At 36.3% G+C, this 16,779-nt stretch overlaps 1 pseudogene; it reads left to right on the top strand.

The window, feature by feature from the left end:
* Positions 1 to 6,722: 6,722 nt before the first annotated feature.
* LOC147350171 (MAPK-interacting and spindle-stabilizing protein-like pseudogene) lies at positions 6,723 to 7,455 on the top strand (annotated as a pseudogene).
* Positions 7,456 to 16,779: the final 9,324 nt, after the last annotated feature.

A 16,779-nucleotide genomic window follows, 5' to 3' on the forward strand; every position in this document is an offset into this window, starting at 1 on the left:
CAGCCTATAATATTATGCTATGAAAACAGAAAGCAGATTTTTATGTCTCTGTGGAAAGTACATTAACAATACAATTTAATTTCTGCATTTGGTCTCTAAGCAAGAAATGTAATTCACACAGGGCTGTTTTCTTTCTGAAAACACATTCTAATCATCATACCAGGAAGTCATTCCTCATCTTAATGCTGGCACATTTGATGCATTAACACAGAACATGGAGCTTACATTTCCTGCTGATCTCCTATTATGTCACTTAGTCTTCTCAGGAGTTACCTGTGTTGAAAATATGAGAAAGAGAGACAAATGGAAACTTCAAAGAGAGAGGTATGTTTGTTGTGTTTTCAACCCAAGACATATACTGGATATATGGACACTAAGTGAGGAACATAAAGCTTATCTCCTTTCAACTCAGAGCACAAAGAAAAACAACACAAAATTAAGCAAGGAAAAAAATCCTTCATATTTTAATTATAAACTTAAAAAGATAAAATAATATTTTGAAACACCTTCTGCAAGGTCATATTGTTTAAAAAATAAATGAAATTAAGCTGCTTGAGTAGCAGGAAATTCAATTTTAGACGGAATCTCTCAGCCTGATCACATCCATCTTTCCAACAAGGATATCAATCACTGATTCTTCCTGCCTTTAGTATTGCTTTTCTTATTTCCAGCTGCTTGTGCTGGTATAGTTAGCTGAATTTCATTGCCTCTGTCTTACTTACATTTTATTCTTCAATCTTTCAAAAGCTTGTGCAAGGGCAACAACAAAAAAATATCACTTTGCCCATAATATTTGTGCAGTAAGCAGTCTTGGGATAGTTAAAAGCAGAAGTAATGTAACAGAGAGCAAATCTCACTCCTTGAATAGGTTGTTCAGTCACTAAGTCATGTCCAACTCTCTGCAACCCCATGGACTATAACATACCAGGCTCTTCTGTCATATCTTTTGCCTTTTCATACTGTTCATGGTATTCTTGCAGCAAGAATACTGGAATGGTTTGCCATTTCCTCCACCAGTGGACCCAGTTTAGTCAGAACTTTTCACTATGACACATCTTTCTTGGGTGGCAAAGCATAGTATGTCTCATAACTTCATTGAATTACACAAGCCCCTTCACCATGAGAAGGCTGTAATCATATACTGTATTTGCTTACGCTTTTTGTTTTAAAGAAATCAATTGCACATTCTATCATCAATTCATTTTCTAAATCTAGAGATTGTTATAAATTACATGTTTTAATGTAGCTTCCTATATCTATATTTATAATCATATTGCTGTTGATATGTGTATCTCCATCTATCCCTCTATATGTAACTTTTAAACTAAAAACTTAAATTTTAAGATATAAACATTTTTCAGCCAAGAATAACCTTGGCTGCTACTGATTTTATTACTCTTTGAATAAATTCTTTTTAAGTTTTCTAACTAAAACAACTTTATTAACATAAGCCTTCTACTAAAATGCAAAGGCACAATCTATTTTTAATAAAACTTCCACCACAGTTTATTTCCTTATCGCTGTTAGTCTGTTAGCACTGTGATAATGATTTCAACTCCCTGTACTATCAATTATCAAGTACAGATCAATTTCTGTACTTCATAATAATAGTGGTTGCAATTTCTGCCTTAGTTTTCATGGCCTAAAATAAATCAACTTGAATTTTCAGTATTCTAATACATTTGATGATCTTTCATTATAATAGCACATGTATTAAATATCACAAAATAAGAAATCAAAGAAATGTAATGAGTACAAATAATTATATTTGTTAATTTCATTGAAAGCCTTGAGTAAAATACAAAGGATAAGCCATTTAAATTTTGCTTCTAGTAATAATAGACTTATGGACTATAATCCATAATAGACTTATGGTCTGTATAGTAAAGGCTATGGCCTTCCCAGTGGTCATGTATGGTTGTGAGAGCTGGACCATAAAGAAGGTGAAACACCGAAGAATTGATGCCTTCGAACTGTGGTACTAGAGAAGACTCCTGAAAGTCCCTTGGACAACAAAGACATCAAACCAGTTGATCTTAACGGAAAGCAACCCTGAATATTCACGGGAACGACTGATGCTGAAGCTAAAGCTCCAGTATTTTGGTCATCTCATGGGAACAGACGATTCATTGGAAAAGTCCCTGATGCTGGGGAAGATCAAGGGCAGAAGGAAAATAGGGCATCAAAAGCATGAGATGGCTGGACAACATCAATGATACAATGAGCATGAACTTGGGCAAACTATTGGCGATAATGAGGGACAAGGAGGCCTGGCATGCTGCTGTCCATAGGGTCACAAAGAGTCAGACATGACTGAGCAACTAAACAAAATCAACACAGTATTAACTGTAACATAGACACTGTGATGTATAGCAGATCTGCAGAATTTATTTTTGATTTACAGCTGTTTTTACTATCTTCCTTTTATCTATCCTATATTTCACAACTGATATCAGTTCTCAGTGTCTGCAAATAAATGAAATCATTTGGTATAATTTATGCCTAACTATATTCAATTCTCTTTAACTCAGCAGGCCCCAAACTGAACCCCTAATCCTATCTTCGGCAAGATTGTTATGTGCTTCTGTGTTTCTTATTTCATTGAATGATCTTCCATTCATTTATATGATTAAATCAGTAATTAAAATACATCTTTTATTCATATATTTCCCTCAGCCACTGTATTTTCCTTTGGAGAAAGGAATGGTAACCGAATCCAGTATTCTTGCTGAAGAATCCCATGGACAGAGAAGCCTGGAGGGCTACAGTCCATGGGGTCACAAAGAGTCGGACGTGACAGAATGACTAACACTTCACTTCACTGCATATTCAATTAATTTTAATTTTTTAAAATAATTTTACCCCCTAAATAACTCCCAAGCCTGTCTACTTTTTCCCTTCCTCATTGCCAGTATCGTTTCTGTTGGTCAGTCGCTAAATCATGCATGATTCTTTGCAATGCCATGAACTGAAGCATGCTAGGCTTCCCTGTCCTTCACTATCCCCCAGGGTTTGCTCAAACTCATCTCCATTGATTCAGTGATGGCATCCAACCATCTCATCCTCTGTTGTCCCCTTTTCCTCTTGCCCTCAATTTTTCCCAGCATCTGGGTCTTCTCCAATAAGTTTGCTCTTTGCATCAGGTGGACAAACTATTGGAGCTTGAGCTTCAGCATCAGTCCTTCCAGTGAATATTCAGGGCTGATTTCCCTTAGGATTGACCGGTTTGATCTCCAGTCAGTGCTGTCCAAGGGACTCTCAAGAGACTTCTCCAGAACCACAATTCGAAAGCATCAATTTTTCATCCCTCAGAATTCTAACATCTATATATGATTACTGGAAAAACCATAGATTCAACTATACAGGCCTTTGTCAGCAAAGTGATGTCTCTACTTTTTAATACTCTGTTTAGGTTTGTCGTAGCTTTTCTTCCAAGAAGCCTTTTAATTTTGTGGTTGCAATCACCATCTGCAGCAATTTTGAAGCCCAATAAAATTAAATCCGCCACTGTTTCCAGTTTTCCCCCATCTATTTGCCATGAAGTGATGGAACCAGAAGCCATGATCTTCACTTTTTTGAATGGTGAATTGTAAGCCAGTGATATATAACAGACTATAGTTTATTTCTTGGATTATTAGCACATATTCTTAAACAGTTTTCCCTTTCTCTGTTTTGTGTCCATCCATTCATGTTTTACACTGCAGCTCTTGTGGGCTTCTAAAATGCATTTGTGATTCCTCATTTCTCTCACTGTTGTGTAAACTTAATGACAGAATCACCAGTATCCTAGAGCATAATTCCTTTTACATCTGTGTTTGGTTTTACCACTCCACTGGAGAAGGGAGAGGCTACCCACTCCAGTATTCTTGGGTTTCCCTTATGGCTCATCTGGTAAAGAATCCACCTGCAGTGTGGGAGACCTGAGTCTAATCCCTGGGCTGGAAAGATGCCCTGGCGAAAGGAAAGGCCACCCACTCCAGTATTCTGGCCTGGAGAATTCCATGAACTGTATAGTCCACGGGGTCACAAAGAGTAGGACATGACTGAGCTATTTTCACTTCACTTGGTCTGACAACACCCTTATTCAAAGTTAATGTTCAAGCTGTAAAGGACATCTTCCACATTCTTAGATATAACAAACCTGTATTATATTTTACTTTTACATACCCTTTATCATCTGGAAGACATCCAAAAACACTGATGCTTTTACTCACACAGAACCTTGTATTTATCACATGAACCATCCTTCATAACATCCATTCTGGCCACTTATTCATGCTTCTCTCTTCTATTTAATTTATTGGGTATTGGTGGCCTGTATATTCCAATTAATTTTATGTCTGCAACATCTCTCACATCTGTACATGACTACTGGAAAAACCATAGGTTGACTCTACAGACCTTTGCTGGCAAAGTGATGTCTCTGTTTTTTAAAATGCTGTCTAATTTTGTCAAAGCTTTCCTTGCAAGGAGAAAGTGTCTTTTAATTTCACAGGAACAGTTGTGAGAATTGGACCATAGAGAAGGCTGTGCACTGAAGAAGTGATGCTTTCAGATTGTGGTGCTGGAGAAGACTCTTGAGAGTACTTTGGACTGCAAAGAGATCAAACCAGTCAATCCTAAAGGAAATTATCTCTGAATATTCATTGGAAGGACTGTTGCTAAAGCTGAAACTCCAACACTTTGGCCACCTGATATGAAGAGTTGAGTCATTGGAAAAGACTCTGATGCTGGGAATGATTGAAGGCAGGAGAAGGGGAGGACAGGATGAGTTGGTTGATTAGCATTGTTGACTCAATGGACATGAGCTTGATTAAACTCTGGGAGTTGGTGAAGGACAGGGAAATCTGGCATGCTGTAGTCCATGGGGTTGCAAATAGTCAGACATGACTTAGTGACTGAACAACTGTAACATCTAACCTAGAGTTCGAAGTAATTTAGGTGGGTAACATATATCATTTAAAATGATAAGTATTACCTAAGGTGGAGAAGGCAATGGCACCCCACTCCAGTACTCTTGCCTGGAAAATCCCATGGCGGAGGAGCCTGGTATGCTGCAGTCCATGGGGTCACGAAGAGTTGGACACGACTGAGCGACTTCACTTTGACTTTTCACTTTCATGCATTGGAAGAGGAAATGGCAACCCACTCCAGTGTTCTTGCCTGGAGAATCCCATGGACAGAGGAGCCTGGTGGGCTGCCGTCTATGGGGTTGCACAGAGTCGGACATGACTGAAGCGACTTAGCAGCAGCAGCAGCATTACCTAAGGAAATATATATATTTTTTCATTTTTAAATTTTATTTTATTTTTAAACTTTACAATATTGTATTAGTTTTGCCAAATATCGAAATGAATCCGCCACAGGTATACCTGTGTTCCCCATCCTGAACCCTCCTCCCTCCTCCCTCCCCATACCCTCCCTCTGGGTCATCCCAGTGTCGCCAGTCCAGGTTCGATGCACAATACTGGATGCTTGGGGCTGGTGCACCAGGAAATACATTTCAAATTAAATATATACTAAAGAAATGATAAGCATCATATGTGTATATATGTATCTGCAAATACATGCATATTTAGGAGCTGATTGTAGTTTGAAGATAAAGAAATTGTTTCCAGCCAAGATGTTAATAAAATAAAGTAATTTATTTTATTTTGCTGCAAACTATCAAAAATGACTTTTATTTTATTTACTGAAAATATTAAATAACAACTATCCATCAAGAAGTTACAATAAAAACTCAGAGTAATCACCAAAATAGATTTAAAAAACTTCATCTACGCACTTCAGTACTAGCACTACTTAATCATCTTACAAATACAATTTCAAAGTTTTATTTTTGTCTACAAGTTTTGTTTTTCTATTTGACAAGTATCATTCATATGTGAAAAAGCTAATATTTATCCACCAGAGCTAACTTTAGTGCATTGTTTAACTCTCTGTATCCTTCAGGTACAGTTATAGAGCTTGTTTATTAATTTCTAGAAAGTAAAGTAGGTAGCAATATGACAATTTTAAGACAATGTCTATAATTATGTTTCCCTGGGATTATAGAATTGTTTTCTGAAATGTAATCATTTCTCCATAAAATATGACTTTAAGAGTAATAAATCTCATTTTGCTCAGCCATGAAATTAAAATGTTTATACCAAACACCATTATGTTCTCTGAAACCTATAGACACTGCAGTTGATTTTTAAAAGTGTAACCTTGCTTTGACAATGACAATTCCAATATTAGCTATACAATAGTGTTTGAGATCAAGAAAATGTAGTAAACAGCAGTGACATAGTCTATAAGTGAGAAAAACTCACCAACATTGTCACATCAACATTAGCGGTTTTATTCATGCAAAACACCCGTGGCGGATTCATGATGATGTATGGCAAAACCAATACAATATTGTAAAGTAATTAGCCTCCAATTAAAATAAATAAATTTATATTAAAAAATAAATAAAGAGATCAACATCATTGCTATTCAAAAAAAAAAGTAGAATTCTTATAATAGGAATAAAATTAAGTCTATTCATTTACTTACACTTGTTTAAAGGAGAGCTGCCTGCCGCTGATGCTACTGGTGCTGTTACCTACCCGCCCCAGGAATCCCCCCAACCCCATCACCCCTCTACCAGAGGCACCTCTGCGACGGCTCTTCAGCACCCAGTTCCCTGGGAGCCGTTGCTTTTAGATCATGTTGCAGGTTCAGATCCTGCCGGGAAAATGTCTCATGAATTTTCCTTGGCAGATGCACTACCTGAACCTACCCTGCCAAAGCCTCTGCTGTGAGTAATACCGAACCTGGCCAACCTCCTCAAGGCAGGCTGTGTTCAAACCCTTGGAATAACCCAAGTACTCCACTTTCTATGTGTCTGGACCCCACCAAGTGTAACACCCTCCACTCTGCATTTTGGACCCACACCAACAGAATGTCTTCCTCTGTGCCTCCCACGAGACCACCTCCTGGATCCATGGCACCCCTTCCTCCTTCTGGGCCATCACACCCCAACCTGGGGGTCCTTATCCAGCTCTAACTGTGCCAGGTCCTGGGTTAGCAGGGCCATAACCTACATGGACTTGCGTCTTTCCAAGAACTGCCAACAACAATATGGTGCACACACAGATGTAAATGTGGCTGGTCCTTTAGGTCCATGGGGAACCACGTATTCTGGACTATGGGCACTGAGAATGGGAGGGCAGTATCCTAGCCCTAATATGCCACATCCATCTCCAGGGCCATACTCTGATTCTACTCCTCCCAAGCACCAGAAGCAGCAACACCTATTCCAGGGGGCACTGTTCCACCAGGAGCCAGGGGACCACCAGTGCCATATCCTGCCCCTTCAGGATCATACCCCTCCTCAGGACTCTATTCCATCCTCTATAATCCTTTCCAAGTGACTTCAGGACTTCTGATGCCACTCAGATGCCTGGCAGTGCCCATGCAAATGTTTAATTCATTTAACATGCATTAATATTCCCACAGGGCTTCCCTGGTGGCTCAGACAGTAAAGAAACCTGCAATGTGGGAGACCTGGGTTCGATCCTTAGGTTGGGAAGATCCCCTGAAGAAGTGAACGGGCTACCCACTAGAGTATTCTGGCCTGGAGAATCCCCATGGACAGAAGAGCCTGGCAGGCTAGAGTCCATGGAGTCACAAAGAGTTGGCACAACTGAATGACTTGCACACACACACACACAATATTCCCACAAGCACAACTTAAATATTGTTTCCAGTTTGGGATGGAAGATCTAAACAACAAAAACCTTTAAAAAAAAAAGATGTGTGTTTATAAAATAAAAGTAAATTTCAAGCTTCAGGCAAATTTAGGTAAAGCATTTAAAGGATGAAAACAAAAGTATTCCTTGTATTAAACCAGAAAAATATCCCCGTAGATCCCCAAAGACTTTGTAATGTAGTAAGCAGTGTCCTCAACAACATCCTTGAGATAAACTCAGAGATGTGTTTCACTGGACTTTTTGTTTGTTTGTTTGTTTTAACATTTCTCAGTAATGTTTTACAGAACCACAACAAAGCACAAAGTTCAATAAAAGTAATTTCTGCCAGTCTGGCTACATACAGAGGTAGATTTTTAGAGAATCCATGTCTCTGAACGGGTAATGTTGTCCATCTTTCATGCAACTGTCCAAATGTTTCTCAGGCAAGATTTTGTTAGATCTTTAGCAGTATTAAGCTCAAGATTATACAATTCTTCTGCATTGCCAGTTATGTGTAATGTGTGTTTTACTGGCAGCCAATCTGGAGTGAGGTTGACATCACAGTTGAGGACCCTGTCTTGGACAGGGTCAGAGTCTCCTTAGGGGAAAAAATCCATTTATTCTTACCAAAGTACTAATCAGATCTCCATCCAGATTAATCAACCATCCACTTCAACTGTAAGAGAGAAAATCTTAATAAAGTGCTTTAAAATTTATTTTCATTAGCATAAATATTATATACATACATGTGTGTATATATATATATATATATATATATATATATATATACACTAGCTTAAAAAATATATATATTGGCTTAAAATATTTTTGTAAATTATGTACCAGAATAGGGAATAAGTGAGATCATTTGGATTTATTAAGCAGTAATTTTATTTTAAACCAAAGCAAGCAGTTAATAATCTTCATTTACAAAATTAAAAAAAAACAAAACAAGAATTAAAAAAAAATATTTAGGTTTAGGTCTCCAAAATAATCTCAAGTTTCAGACACTGCTCAGTGTTCAATCCAAAGACATGCTGTATTTTCTTCTTTAGTAATAGGTCCTGAATTTCCAAGATAAGGCATGGTAATGTCCTTAAGAAAATTAAGTCCCTCCTCCAGACCTAGAGATAAAAAGAAATTAGTTTAAAGTCTAATATAATTAACAAATGCATGCCAAGGCCATATAAATGCATGCATGGGATTCTCTCTGGGACTTCCAGAACTATTGTTCTTCAGTTTTGTTCAGCTCAGTCGCTCAGTTGTGTCTGACTTTTTGCGACCCCATGAATCGCAGAATACCAGGCCTCCCTGTCCATTACCAACTCCCGGAGTTCACCCAGACTCAAGTCCATTGAGTCAGTGATGCCATCCAGTCATCTCATTCTCTGTCATCCCCTTCTCCTCCTGCCCCCAATCCCTCCGAGCATCAGTCTTTTCCAATGAGTCAACTCTTGCTTGTTCTTAGATAAAGTAATTAATTTGAACATCCCTGTCTCCAGAATGCTTGCTGTGTAAGTAATAAACAGTGTTATTATTTAAGTCATTTTATAAGATATTGTGAAAATACACCTCTTTTTGCTGCCATTAAGGCAGTTATGTCAAGAAAGAGTTAGAATGTCAAACATTATATCCAATCTCTTTAAAATTTTCCCTTGATATGATGGATATATATTATTGAGAGAGATATAATGTTAAATTTCTGAAATTTTCTAGAATCCATTGCCTCAAGGCTTGACTACCTTAATGAAAATAAAAGTTGATAATATATTTTTATAATTTCTTTAGATCCATAGACACGTGCTAATATTGAATAAGTTAGAGTTTTCACTTATCAAAATAAAAACTGCAAATACAAAACTCATAAAATATTTTTATAAATTTAAGATTATTTTGAAAGATGTTCTAATTTAACTGTTAACATTATTGCATGGCTTCTCTGGTGGTTCAGATGGTAAAGAATCTGCTTGCAATGTGGGAGACCCAGGTTTGATCCCTGGATCAAGAAGACCCTCTGGAGAAGGGAATGGCTACCCACTCCAGTATTCTTGCCGGGAGAAATCCAAGGACAAAGGAGCCTGGCGGGCTATAGTCACAAAGAGTTGGATATGACTAAGCAACTAACACTGTTATTGCATAGTTCAAGGAATTTTAGAACAAAAAGAATTGCCTCTGGGTAAGTAGAATAGGTTTCTATAGAAACGTTCGAGACTATAAAATTGGGTTCCTTTAAGTCCAAGAAAAAAAAAAAAAACATTTAAAGTGTTCTTTTTCATACTTACAAATATAGTTAGCCTGATTTTCTTGTGTTTATGGCAAGGTCCATTATGCTAAGGAATAGAACCATTTGTTATAGACTTTATATTATGGTTTAAGTCTCTTAAAGATAAAATAGACATTATTTAAATTTTAATAAAATATAGTTAACATCATTAAACATTCTCATTAAAACCAAATAAAATATGAAATACTTTAAGGGAAGCACTCAATATCATAATATTAATAAACAGGCAATAACATCTAGAAATCTAATTACTATTCTAAATGAAGTTTGAGAAACTTTGGTTAAGGAGATGCCGAAGAGTAGAGCCAAGATTTTACTTTGAAAATATTCTGATTCAATCTCCTTATCAATTATTAGTGTGTTCAGATTTTTCATTTCTTCATGAGTTGATCTTGGTAGGTTATAGGTAACTAGAAATTTATTCATTTCTTCTATGTTATTCAATGTGTTGGTGTCTCTTATAAGTCTCTGTGATCCACGTGTCTTCATTCTGAATCTCAAGCAGAAGGAACAATGGCTCCCTGAGGTATGCTTTTCACCTGGCAAGCTTGAGAGAGCTAAAAAAAAATTTACATATATTTTAAAGTTTCAGCTAGAATTATACAACCATATTCCTATAGTCTACATGGCCAAGCCCATGTAACTAGCAGTAGGCATTGTAGCATCACATAATTATAACATAAATAGGAAGTAAAGAGTTATGGATAATTACCTACCTGTCACAGATACTTCTTCTTTGCTTCCAAAGGGAACCAAGCACGTTTATTACAGCATTCTTATGGGCCTTAGCTGAGATTATCCTAACATTGCAATGCTCCTTTATCCAAGGCCTCACACATCAAAAAGTATCATTCTAATGTTTTCCCTTTCATAAGAATATAATCCAAAACTGTGACTCTTACAGAAGTGATAACAAGATTACTTAAATGACCAACTTCACAAACAATATTTTCTCTCCCTTTTTAAAATAACTTTGAAGTTAATATTTTGCCACAAGAATTAACCCAAACCTAATTTAGATTTTGACGTTTTATGTAGTGTTATAAAAACTCTTAGTAAAAGGGCCTCTGAAATACTGAATCTTAGGTAGTGATTATTCTAGTCTCTAAATCTTCCTCATGCAGATCATCTCTGTAAAAACAGTTACAAAAAAAAATTTACCGAAATATTTCAGTGCAAAAAAAATTTACCAAAATATTTCAGTGCATATATATTATATAAACTAAGAAACATTTGTTAAAAACTGTGGCCTAAAAAATTAATTAACTATACATGTATGAAAATGTATTTTTAGAAATATATTATAGGCCTTACTAAAATCTTTAAATTGCCTTAACCTCCACATGTTATGTTCAGAACAAAGGTATACCGCAGAAAGGAAGATTTATCTTTATCTATACCTACAGATAGATATAGGCCAGTAGACATCACTGATCTGGCCCTATTCTTGTTTTACAGTGTTTATGGAGTTTTCTCATTTATCCTGTAATATCTTTCAAAATGTTTTCAAAAATGCTTTTATTCAATATATATATATCAAAGTGAGGGAGAAGCATCCCACATGTACTGTTTCCTCTGGATATAACGTCTTGTATCAAAGAACAATTTCAGAGACTATGTTTATTATCTTGTTTTTTCAAAGATGGAATAGAATTTCAAGCTAATATGTTTGAAATATAAGCTTAACAGACTCATAGCTAAAGCCAAATGCATTACGATATATTGCAACCAAAGGACAAGTCTGATATAAATTCTTGTGGACTTTATTTTCCTTAGTAAAAACTATTCTATAACTTTTCAAAGGCTTTAAAATTTGTAGGAAATTACACATGCAGAAATATTAAAGGACATTATTATCAAAAAACCTTTTTCTCCTCCATTTTAGCCAATATTTGGTTTCTATGAAGAAAGAAACCACTCACGTTTGTACTGAGAAATTCTATTTCAAAAACCAACATAAGAAGGTTATTTTTTTTTTTTTTCAAGAAGTACAATTGGAGTGATTTAGTATAACTGTATGATAATGGTTGAAGAGGATGCTGCTGCTGCTTCTAAGTCACTTCAGTCATGTCCAACTCTGTGCGACCCCATAGACAGCAGCCCACCAGGCTCCCCCGTCCCTGGGATTCTCCAGGCAAGAACACTGGAGTGGGTTGCCATTTCTTTCTCCAATGCATGAAAGTGAAAAGTGAAAGTGAAGTCGCCCAGTCGTATCCGACTCTTAGTGACCCCATGGACTGCAGCCTACCAGGCTCCTCCATCCATAGGATTTTCCAGGCAAGAGTACTGGAGTGGGGTGCCATTGCCTTCTCCATGAAGAGGATGAAAAGTGGTCAAATATAATATATTATATTTGGTGGGGACAAATGAAAGATAAAGTTTGTAAAAAAATAAAATTTTGCAATATGTATACAAGACAATAAATATAGTAGAAAAACCTAGGGAGTGAGTTAAGGATTGTCTATACATTGACAGCACCTTCTTTTTGAAAATAGATTACTTAAAGCAGAGTTTCCAAAGAATAGATAGGAGAGATAAGAGAGACTTCCTCAGTGCAAAGGAATAGAGGAAAATAATAGAATGGGAAAGACGATAGATCTTTTCAAGAAAATTAGAGATACCAAGGGAATATTTCATGGAAAGATGGGAGCAATAAAGAGAGAAACAGTATGGACCTAACAGAAACAGAAGATATTAATAAAAAGTGGCAAGAATATACAGAAGAACTGTACAAAAAGGATATTAATAATCCAGATAACCACGATGGTGTGATCACTCACCTAGAGTCAGACATCCTGGAATGCGAAGTCAAGTGGGCCCTAGGAAGAATCACTACAAATAAAGCAAGTGGAGGTGATAGAATTCCAGTTGAGCTAATTCAAACCTGAAAGATGATGCTGTGAAATTGCTGCACTAAATATGCCAGCATATATGGAAAACTCAGCAATGGGCGCAGGACTGGAAAGCTCAGTTGTCATTCCAATCCCAAAGAAAGGCAATGCCACAGAATGTTCAAATACCGCACAATTGCACTCACCTCACACACTAGCAAAGTAATGCTCAAAATTCTCCAAGCCAGGCTTCAAAAGTACACGAACTATGAACTTACAGATGTTAAAGCTGGATCTATAAAAGGCAGAGGAATCAGAAATCAAATTGCTGGCATCCATTGGATCATTGAAACAGCAAGAGAGTTCCAGAAAAACATCTACTTCTGCTTTATTGACTATGTGAAAGCCTTTGACTGTGTGGATCACAAAAAACGGGAAAATTCTGAAAGAGATGGGAATACCAGACCACCTGACCTGCCTCCTGAGAAATCTGTATGCAGGTAAAGAAGTAACAGTTAGAACTGGACATGGAACAACAGACTGGTTCCAAATTAGGAAAGAAGTATGTCAAGGCTGAATATTGTCACCCTGTTTATTTAACTTCTATGCAGAGTACAGTATGCGAAATACCAGACTGGGTGAAGCACAAGCTGGGATCAAAATTGCCAGGAGAAATATCAATAATTTCACATATGCAGATGAACCACCATATGGCAGAAAGTGAAGAAGAACTAAAGAGCTTCTTAATGAAAGTGAAAGAGAAGAGTGAAAATTTGGCTTAAAACTCAACATTCAGAAAACGAAGATCATGGTATCTGGTCCCATCACCTCATGACAGATAGATGGGGAAACAGTGGAAAAAGTGGCAGACTATTTTCTTGGGTTCAAAAATCACTGCAGATGGTTACTCCAGCCATAAAATTAAAAGATGCTTGCTCCTTGGAAGGAAAGCTATGATGAACCTAGACAGCATATAAAAAAGCAGACATTACATTGCCAAAAATGATCCATCTAGTCAAAGCTATGTTTTTTCCAGTAGTTATTTATGGATGTTTGGGTTGGACTATAAAGAAAGCTGAGTGCTGAAGAATTGATACTTTTGAACTGTGGTGTTGGAGAAGATCTTGAGAGTCCCTTGGATTGCAAGGAGATTCAACCAGTTCATCCTGAAGGAAATCAGTCCTGAATATTCATTGAAGAATTGATGCTGAAGCTGAAACTCCAATACTTTGTCCACCTGATGCAATAAACTTCCTCAATAGAAAAAACCCTGATGCTGGGAAAGATTGAAGACAGGAGGAGAAGGGAACGACAGAGGATGAGATGGTTGAATGGCATCACTGACTCAGTGGACATGAGTAATCTCTGATAGTTGGTGATGGACAGGGAAACCTGGCATGCTGCATTCCAGGGGGTCGCAAAGAGTCAGACAGGACTGAGCAACTGAACTGAATACATCTTTCTCCAGGAAACTGTACTTTCACTAAAACACTTTCCAGAAGTGCTTGTTTTCTTTTCCCTGTCTCTCTCTAGCTACTTCTTTTCAACATCTTTGGATGGATGCTTGATGTGTCATGATGGTTAATATTACAAATTTTCTCTTTTTATGTTGGGATTCTAACTCCATATCCATTTCCATGGCTTTGTCAATATGCTGATGTGTTCCAAAGTTCTATCCTAAAACTGTCTCACCAGAACTCCAGATTCATATGTTCAACGTTCTTTCCACCAACTTTATATGGATACTTGATAGGCACTCCAATCCTGCTCATAAAAGTATTCCTATATCTGTTGAACATAATTATTGTTAGCTATATGCTTTCATACAACCATATTTCTTATCTTATATACATATTTTTCTATCCTTAACTGATAATTTAATCAATTGCTATTTTCTTAGTATATATTTTAAGCACTTGAAACAATAATAGTTACATAATTGGTGATTATTTGTAAAATGAACTAATGAATTTACCAATCACTTATTATGAAAACAAATTAAATTCACATTATATTTATTGAAAGTCACAATGAAAATGAAAATTTAGGAAACTATCAACTGTTTAGACTATATTACTGTTAAATATAGTGTCTACTTTTAAAAAAAGTTTATATTAGAATTTACCTTCTAAATTACATTTAGAATTATGATTGTGGTAGTTTCCAGAAAAATGTTTATCAATATGTAATCATTTTATGTGTGTCAAGTAGAAAAACATATAAAGGACAGCAAACATATTGATGGGTAATTGAATTTAGAAATAATAGGCATTTTGGATTAAATAAATTGAAAGTTCAGTGCCATGAAATAACCTCCCAAAATCATATATAAAAATATTATGACAAAGAACAAACAGGAATCCAGGTAATTTATTACTAAACGCAATGGTTTATTAAGCCTAATGGTTTATAAAACCTTATGGTTTGTGGAAATAATCCCATCATTACATGTTGATTATAAAACAATATAGATAAGGGTAATTTTTTTAATACCTAGAAAGTAAAGTGTACTAGAACTCTACTGAAGACCTTGGCAGAGACTTATATGCCCACACATATATCCCTTCAGCTGTTCCTCCTTAATAACAATAACACTGTGCTGTTGGTTGTGTTAGCTTTCCAAGTTGATAGACTAGAGTTCTCAGTCTCCTCTGCCACTAGCTGTAAACTTCGATTGATTCTGACTGCAAGCAGAAGTTGTTTAGTGGGAGTTGTAATGAGTGAGTGAGTGAAGTCGCTCAGTCATGTTTGACTCTTTGCAACCCCATGAACTATAGCCTACCAGGCTCCTCCATCCATGGGATTTTCCAGGCAAGAGTATACAGCCTCATCACCCACCTTAACTTCACCTCTGCTTCCTCAAACGCAGAGGGAGGGATATAAGTTTCAAGTGTTATCTAGGACCTTGCAATGACTTTGAAATTAAAAGCCACTTGCTAAGACAAAGCAGAGGACAGCTAGAACCTATGTCCCTGATGATTTTGAGAATCATCCTACCTGCCCAACTTGAGAATTCTTTCACATGAAAGCTAAAGTTTCATCTTATTTAAGCTGGAACATTTTGAGTTTCTTTTTATAGGTGGCTGATCTAATTGATCTAGGATACTTTAAATCATGTAAGTGAGTAAGTGATACATATTTGTTAGAAAGGAAGGCTTCTGCTCTGAAGAATTAATTACAAATCTTTTGAGAGTGTGTCCAGAGTATTTTCCAACTTTGTTTTTATTTCACATTTATTTAATGTTCTCACATGTGGAATAATTTCTCATCCTTTTAGAAGAATCTTACAAAGAAGGTTATTTACAGTTCTGGGTCCTGGAGTATGGTCTTTACATTTGTGTCCTAAATATCTGGTAAATGTTATTGTAGCAATTTTTGATAAAGATGGGGAAGTCATTAAGAAAAGAGACAAGAATGAATCTTAATATTTCGAACATTCTTTCAGGATACTTAGATTCCATGCTCAGCGTCTGCCTGATTCACTCAATTTCTCTATACACAGACACCTTTCTTTTCTTATTTTCATGTTGTTTCCTTGCTTTCGACTTTTAGTTTAGAAAGACGGCTTAATTTTCACCTTGATGAACTACCTGTGGGCATTTATTTGTCTTATTTTAACATAACTTCACATGATCAAACAAGTGTTCTCCCCTACTGTGTCTTTACATAAACAATCTAGATGACAGTGCAAATAACACCACAGTGTTCCATACCAGATGGAATGAGATAACTTATTGAATAGAAACAAGAACATTGAAAGTGAATACACACACAAAGCAGAAAACTTTTTCTTCCCAACTAGTATTTAAAATAGCAAACCTGCTTTATGATTATTGAATATATGACTTCATACAAATAACAAAAATCACATTACCTGATGTATCTCCTGCTATTCCTATTATGGAAAAGGGGAAATAAATTTAGTTCCAGTATCACTTTTCTTATC

The sequence above is a fragment of the Bos grunniens genome, chromosome 20, assembly GCF_055505025.1.
Source record: "Bos grunniens cultivar Pamir isolate PY7600 chromosome 20, Bosgru_T2T1.0, whole genome shotgun sequence".
NCBI lineage: Eukaryota > Metazoa > Chordata > Mammalia > Artiodactyla > Bovidae > Bos > Bos grunniens.